Source organism: Bos mutus, chromosome 6 (genome assembly GCF_027580195.1).
Source record: "Bos mutus isolate GX-2022 chromosome 6, NWIPB_WYAK_1.1, whole genome shotgun sequence".
Lineage (NCBI taxonomy): Eukaryota > Metazoa > Chordata > Mammalia > Artiodactyla > Bovidae > Bos > Bos mutus.
In genome coordinates this window covers 58,664,052-58,672,399 of record NC_091622.1, presented here as the reverse complement: position 1 = coordinate 58,672,399, position 8,348 = coordinate 58,664,052, and the positions used below count along the sequence as shown (strand labels likewise).

General features: G+C 43.4%; 1 protein-coding gene across 3 annotated transcripts in view; it reads left to right on the top strand.

The window, feature by feature from the left end:
• The first annotated feature begins 451 nt into the window (after positions 1–451).
• The window catches only part of SMIM14 (small integral membrane protein 14), a 61,375-nt gene continuing 53,478 nt past the window's right edge, over positions 452–8,348 (top strand). The window contains exons 1-2 of one of the 3 annotated variants that reach the window (XM_070372280.1): positions 452–684; positions 920–981. The gene's annotated coding sequence lies outside the window, so the exon portion shown is untranslated. The remainder of the gene's footprint in view (positions 685–919; positions 982–8,348) is intronic. The other 2 variants (XM_070372279.1, XM_005897355.3) reach the window with 2 other exon arrangements.

Here is an 8,348-nt window from a genome sequence, read left to right as displayed (position 1 = left end):
CCAAACCTCGATCTCCAGTTTTCACCTGAGCCTAAGTGATCCAAAACAATCTCTACAAGTCTCATCAGACACCACCTTGCGCCCCCACTTACCACTACCCCCGCTATTCTAAAGACTCCAGCTGAGGAAAGCCATCAGCTTGGGCACCACTATCCCCGCTATTCTAAAGACTCCAGCTGAGGAAAGCCATCAGCTTCGGCAAAGGGAGACACACTGCAGAGGACGTCCACGACACACGAAACAGAACCTACGCAGGCCACTTCAACAAACGCGGGGCCTCGCCCTCTCCATCACACAACGCTGCGCCCCACCCCTCCCAACCGGAACTGCAACTCCGGTGCTCCGCGCCCCCTCGAACCGCGTGACGCTCGCGGCCGCCCCGCCCCTCCGGACCCACTGGGCAGGCGCGGGGCGCGCGCATGCTCGGCAGGCCGGCTGCCTGGGTCGAGCCGCTGCAATCTGTTGCGCCGCCGCCCGCGGGAGCCGGCAGATCCGGGTCTCGTGGCTTAGAGTGACGTGGTCAGTCGAATCAAAACAGAGGAGGGGAGGAAGCCGGCGGCCAGGAGCGGCGGCGGCAGCGGCTTCCCGAGCAGCCGCAGCGTTCCGGAAGCTCCAGGCGGTCTTTCTGCCGAGGCTTAGTCCGGGCCCCCAACCTCCCCGCCCCGTCGGTTGTTGTCTGGGCGGGTGAGTGTCTCCCATTTCTCCCACCACCGTTTGCCGGCCCACCTTTCCCTCGCCCCGATTTTTCCTGGGGGCTCTGGCGGGCTGCGGCGGCTGCGGCAGTGCGGGGCTGCTTCTCGGGCTCAAGGGGTCCCCGGCCGGGCTGGCGACTGTGCATCGGGAGAAGCCCGCTGCTGTCGAGCCCGCGTCCTCCGGCGAAGAGTGGGGCGAAGAGCCTGAGATTTGGCTTTCTCTGCAGGAGACCAGAGTCGGGACTTGGCAGGGAAGTGGACGGTAGCCACGGGTGGTTTTATTTTTAGGGTAAGCAGTCAACTCGGGTGGAGGCGTATAATGGAGTAAAAAGAAGAGTGAGTTAGTCGTAGCTGGAAGGAATCCCTCACAAACCTTGCAATCTTCACTAAATCATTTACCTCTGTTTCTCAGCCCTTGCCGGGTCTGATGTAGTCACCGGTATGCGTCCTTTGTTGTGATTGATGAGACTAGAAAGCTGCCATCCAGAAAGCGGGAGCTTTTAGCCCTTATTGTGTTGTGAATTTAAAGGATTCCCTTTTTCTGTTTGTTCAGTACGTGGAACCAGAGCTGACAGTAAAGAGGTGGTACCCTTTATTGTAGCAGATAAAGTGCGATAAACTGGTTACCGGAGTACCTGAAGTCCCGTGTTACCATTAGAGCCAGTTTTCCGAAGTGTCTGTTCGCGTGTGTATTAGGATTTTAGCCACAGTGATGTTCTTTAGCCGGAGAGAGTCAATAGGGTGTTTTCAGTTGCCCTAGTTTACAGAAGCGAGGATGTGGCCTTAGGAGAATGTCTTGGCTTTGCATAGAGAAAGTCGGATGAGCTTCCTGCACGTAATACCCGCGTTTAAAGAGATCTTCCAGTTACTGTGTTTTGTCGGAAACCGTTGGCAGCGTAGAATAACTTGGACGGCGTCAGCCCTTCCAGGGGAAGTCCTGAGACCCTTAGGAGGCGTTCTCACTGCCCAGTCTGTGGAGCCTGCAGAGGGTTTGTGTTCCCTTCCACTTTAGATGACCCGCCACGCAGATTCCTCTGGGGTAGCCTGCTTCGAGCCCTGCCACCCTCCGCGCCTTTCCACCGCATGAATGAGACCAGAAGACCAAACCTCTGTGTTGTCCTTAGTTTTTTTAAAGTTTTTTTTTTTCCTCCAGAGAATTCATTAATTGAGGTGTTTCTTTAGCAAACGGCAAGAAAGAAAAAGAGCTATGTATTAAATTGATTGTCATATATCAAATCCAGGAAGAGATCTTAGGAATTTGAACTACTCCCTTGAAGGGTATATTATGTCCTTGTGTGGTATAAAATGGACCTCTTCCTAGCAAATTTCTTCCTTCAGCGTGTGCAATCGAGATCTTTTTTTCTTAATACCACAGTTGGAATGCCGCTGATCGAAACAAATGAAATTATGTTTTCTTGAAGTTCTTTCTCTTTTTTTTATTTTTTAAGCTAATCTATACCTAAATAATTTTGTTTATTTGAAATAATTTGTGATAATTGGAGAAAATGTTGATTAAAGCAGATAAGTGAAAAAAAGAAGAAATAAGTCATCAGTATTCTTGCCATCCAGAGACCACCAGAATGTCAGCAGTGGTTTATATCCTTCCAGACTTTTTTGCATTTAGATATTTTATACAAAAATGGTATCATACCTCATGTTCTTCTGTAACCTACTTTTTCACATATTAGCACTTCATTTTTGAGTAACACATTACAATTTTTATAGATACTCTTGGACCTTAACTTTTATAGAGTATTCGCTGTATGTTTGCCAAACCATAATGATTAAAATCATAGTTTTAAAAGATTTCCTTTCAAATCTCTCATCATGATATTATAAGATTTATGAAATCAGTATGCATTGTGTGACAAACTAAGACTTTGCTTGTTTAACTCTTGGGAAAACAGGCACAGAATAGCCTGAGTTAACACTGTGGAAGTTTGAAAAGCTTTTGGTCACTTGGTGATTTGATTTAGGTAAGGGTTTAGTTCTGTGCCATAGCTCCTGTATGTCCCAAATGTTGACCAGCTGGCAAGGCCTCCGGCAGTAAGGTCCTAAAAGATTTTACTTTATACACTTAATATGCTTTATGAACACTGAGTCTTGGATGTGTGCCTGTTTAGTCCAGTGCTTTATCAGTGGTGCCAAAAGAGAAGCGAGGTTCCCCGCACCTTAGCTTCAAAGGATAAGTACTTACTAAAGAGTATCCTAAATATACTAATATTGCCCACTTGGGTCCCTTAGTCATAAACTTACCTACATGTGCCTTGAATGGTAGTGTTCAATATGTATTCTAGATTTGTCCACTTCTTCCCCTCTCTACCGCTACCACCTTTGCCAACTCTTACCGTGTCTCACCTGGCCTACTGCAGAAACCTCTGGTCTCCCTGCTTCCACTTTGGCTTTTTATGGTGCATCCCCTTTCCCACAGCCTGAGGGATCCTTTAAAATGTCAGATCACGTCACCCCTTTGTTGAAAGTCTCTCATCACGTTCAGAATAAAATCCAACCTCTTTCTCAAGGTTTGCCAAGCAGTAGAGGTCTTGGCACTGCCTTCCTCTGTCTCACCTTGTATCCAAATGCCTTAATCAGGACCCAGGAGAATGGCAACAGCAGTTTCTTCCTGTGTTCCAGCTGCACTAGCGTTGTCCTAGGGACTGGCCAGGTTTGTTCTTGCCTCAGGGCGTTTGCACTTGCTCTTCCTTGTGGCTTCAGTCTTCTCCCAGATCTTCCTATAGCTGATTCCATCATGTCATTCAGGTCTCAGTTCAGTCTCTTCAAGGAGATTGTTCCCACAATTATCTCACCATTCTCTCATTTTCTTTATAGCATCACTATCTGGAATTTCCTTTGTTTTTATATTCTGTCTCCTATACTAGAAATTAAACTCTGGGAAAATGAAGACCTTGTCTGTCCTTTTCACTGCCAAGCAGGTGCTCAATATGATGGTTGAATGAATAAACTTGAACATATCTGTATTACTGTTGAATGCACTCTTTTTCTTATATATAATTTTATTTATTTATTTATTGACTGCTGGATCTTCATTGCTGCTTGGGCTTTTCTCTAGTTCTGGTGAGTGTGGCTACTCTTCATTGCAGTGGCTTCTCATTACAGTGGCTTCTCATGAAACACAGGCTCTAGGGCACGTGAGCTTCAGTAGTTGCTGCATTTGGGCTCAGTGGTTGTGGTTCCCAGGCTCTAGACCACAGGTTCAATAGTTGTGGTGCACAGGCTTAGTTGCTGTCCTGCATGTGGGATCTTCCCAGACCGAGGATCGAGCCTGTGTCTCCTGCATTGGCACATGGATTCTTTACCAGTGAGCCACCAGGGAAGCCCCTCTACTGTCTCTTTTAAACCAGTTCTTTTTATGGCAGAACCCTAATTTTCAGTCTCCTTTTGTAGGAGTGTACCTTGATTCTCCTACTTCAATAGTCCTTGATGTTTGGATCAGGGAACAGCCGTGTTATACTTTTTGTTCAGTCACTTAAGTCGTGTCCGACTCTGCGACCCCATGGACTGCAGCACGCCAGGCTTCCCTGTCCTTCACCATTTTCTGGAGCTTGCTCAAACTTTTGTCCATTGCATCAGTGATGCCATCCAACCCTTTCGTCCTTTGTCATCCCTTTTTGTTTTCAGTCTTTCCCAACATCAGGGTCTTTTCTAATGAGTCAGCTCTTTGCATCGGGTGGCCAAGGTATTGGAGCTTCAGCTTCAGCATCAGTCCTTCTAATGAATATTCAGGATTGATTTCCTTTAGGATTGACTGGTTTGATCTCCTTGCAGTCCAAGGGACTCTCAAGTGTCTGCTTCAACACCACAGCTCAAAAGCATCTATCTCCTTGAATTGGCTTAAATTCATGTTCACTGAGTCAGTGATGCTGTCTGACCATCTCATCCTCTGCTGCCCATTCTCCTTTTGCCTTCAGTCTTCTCCAGCATTAGGGTCTTTTCCAGTGAGTTGGCTGTTTGCATCTCGTGGCCAAAGTATTAGAGCTTCAGTATCAGTCCTTCCAGTAAATAGTCAGTGTTGATTTCCTTTAGGATTGGCTGGTTTGATCTCTTGCAATCCAAGAGTCTTCTCTCTCAAGAGTCTTCTCTAACACCACAGTTAGCAATTATCAATTCTTTGGTTCTCAGCCTTCTTTATGGTCCAATTCTCACATCCATACATAAGTACTAGAAAAACCATAGTTTGACTATGCTCAGTTGCTACAGTGTGTCCAACTCTTTGTACCCTGTAGACTGTAGCTTGTCAGGCTCCTCTGTCGATGGGGATTCTCTAGGCAAAAATACTGGAATGGGTTGCCATGCCCTCCTCCAGGGGATCTTCCCTGGAGGGAGGATCCCAACCCAGGGATCAGACCCGAGTCTTGTATGTCTCCTGCATGTGTCAGATACTATGCTAAAAACTTTTAACATGTTTTTCAGTTAACTGTGAAACAACTCAGATATAGGTGTTCCTGCTCCCTCTTTACAAATGAAAGAACTGAGACATACTGAGTAGAAGGTTGAATTTGAACCCAAGTCAGTTCTCTTAATCAGTGTACCCTACAGTGTTTAGAACTATATGCAGTCCTTTAGTTTTAGTAAGCCATTTTTTTGTTAGGGGCAAAATAATGTTTTCTGTCCCATTTCCAGTCCTTAATGAAGATCATTGTTTTTTGGTCTTTGTGCCTGAAGTTGCACAATTGGTAGATGACCTGAAGGAGCATCTGTAAAGACTCCTACGTCTTCTTGCTTTGTTGTATTGAGTTTTCAGATTTAAAACTACCAGGTTTAAAGTGAATTTGAGGTCTTTTCTCCTCCCTATGTATTGCCGTGCATTCCACACACCCAGAGTCTATCACTTTTCTACCTGCTCATATACTCATTTGAACTCTTCATACATTTCCTTCATTGATTTGGGTGTTGTAATATTTGAACTACCATGGGATCATCATAAACTGAACAGATTTCTCACTGTAAGACCCTTTCCAAATGAGTTAAAAGTACTGAATTTGATTGATGCATTGATTTGGGGGGCTTCCCTGATAGCTCAGTTGGTACAGAATCTGCCTGTAATGCAGGAGACCTCGTTCAAGAAGATCCACTGGAGAAGGGTTAGGCTACCCACTCCAGTATTCTTGGCTTCCCTTGTGGCTCAGCTGGTAAAGAATCCTTCTGCAATGCAGGAGACCTGGGTTTGATCCCTGGAGAAGGGAAAGGCTACCCACTCCAGTATTCTGGCCCAGAGAATTGCATGGACTAGTCCATGGGGTCTCAAAGAGTTGGGCACACTGAGCGACTTTCACTTTCACTTTGATTTGGGGTGGGGAGGATACTTAATCTAGAGAAATACTGGTTGTCTTTCTTTTCTTCCTAGTCTTAAAGCCTGGATAGCTATATTTATCTATGGAAGCTCTGGTCACACGTGATCTTTAGCAGAGCTCTATCATAACCCATCTTGGGCTTTTGTAAATAACCATGTGTGGCTCCTTTAGCTTCACTTTTCATATTCAGTTGTCTGTGGCTATTTGGCTTATTTGATTGGGAGGCCCATGAGGTCAGGGAGGACCGATTAAGCAACAGTAGGCTTGTTGATGGGATAAATAAATGAAGAAAAATATCAACTTTAGCTATATCTGTAAAAAGCAGTACATTGCTAAAAAGCAGTATTTGTAAAAATCTTTTCCCATATAGTTTAATAAGACTTAGAACAAAAGCTTCAATAAAAGATACTAAATTGTTTACATTGATAATTAATGGTGATATATTAATATATGAGTTGTAAAGATTTTGCAGAAAGTAAGTACTCCCGACAGTTATATTGTGACTTATATTAGAATTTTTTTTAAGATTGTACTACTACAAGCTTATAAGCAAAGGTATTCTTTTGATGTGTGCTTATGTTCACGTTCATGTTTCAGTCCACGGAACAAGGGCTAACCATCTGAATTGGTTGTATGCATGTGGCAGTAGATCCTACAGTTAAGTAACAGTTTGGGCACTTCAAAGTGATTTGAAAAGAAGGCTGAAAATTATTTGAATCTGAAATTAAAACAGTTACCTGTCTGAATCTCAATAGCAATGACATTTACTGTTTATGGAGTCTATATGCTAGTCTCTTGACTTTCATTACTTCCTATATGTTTAGCTTACACATCAGCCCTCCAAGTCGGACATTGTCACCCCCAATTTATACCGGAGGAAACAGGCTCTGGTTAGTAAATTGCTTAAGGTAAAGCCACTTGGGACTTGTGGGATTCAAACTCAATTTTCTTTGACCAAAATTCATAAACTTTATATTTCAACAATGTTGAGTAGTCTTTTTGTCTTAGAGAATCATGGGAGCTATAATAAGTAAACCTACTTGTTTTAGCTGTCAGATTATGCTACTAGAAGTACTTTCATGAATTGTTTTGTTCTGTTTAAACCTAAATTGGATATGCATGTCTAGTAGTCCCTCCTTTAAAAAAAAGAGAAAAAAACCTGAGACATGCTTGTTACTGAAAAGCTGCAAAGGATAGTAATATATAAAACCAACAACAAAAGTTACAATCCTGTACATATATTTCCTTCCAGTCTTTAACTTTTAAAATTCATCTTTGGTACAGCTGAGATGTAATACTCACATAAGCTTGTATTCTTTTTGAGGGATGAGAGTGGGGTCAACATAGTGATCTTTTTACCATGGCCTTAGAAAATACCTAAACTTGATTTTAACTGGCTGCATTTTATAAGATGTTTTGAATAAACTGGTTTACTTGAAGTTTTCACTTAATATTAAACATGAATGTAGTTTCCAGTTTTCACCATTATAAATAATATTGTGGTGAACCATGGCTTTAAATAGCCAACCAACCAGTCTTAATTATGTAAAAAAACATAATCACACTTTAATGACTTGAAATGCGATTTTAATCATCGTTCAGCAAGTATATACAGCATATATATTCTTGCAATCCTAGAAAATTTACTCGAGGGTTTTTATTGTTTTTTTAATAATTTTACTTGTTAATTTAACACTTTTTGGCTGTTCTGGGTCTTCCTTGCTACACACAGGCTTTCTCTAGCCGCAGTGAGTAGGGACTACTCTAGTTGCGACGCACGGGCTTTTCATTGCAGTGGCTTCTCTTGCAGAGCATGGGCTCTAGAGTTGGGCTTTAGTAGTTTTGATGCACGGGCTTAGTGACCTCTCGGCATGTGCAGTCTTCCTTGATTAGGGATCAAACCCGTGTTTCCTGCCTTGGCAGGTGAATTCTTTACCACTAAGCCACTCAGGCCTGGCATGCTGCATGCAGTTCATGGGGTCGCAAAGAGTCGGACACGACTGAGTGACTGAACTGAACTGAACTGAAGCCACTCGGGGACGCTCCTACATGAGGGTTGGGACGGGAAGCCTGGTGGGCTGCCGTCTATGGGGCCGCAGAGTCAGACACGACTGAAGTGACTTAGCAGCAGCAGCAGCAGCAGCAGCCTCTGAGAAGAAGAGAGTACCTTTTTACTTTTGTGGTTTTTTTAAACTTCTGTATTTGAATTGTAAAAGTATAAATGTGATTGCTTTTAAAATTAAAAAAAGTTCAACTCCTTGAGAAAGTATGTTTTTCTAAACCAAAACCAAGTTTTAGGTTTATAGTAAGGCTTATATTTTGTTTGTAACATTTCAAACTTGAC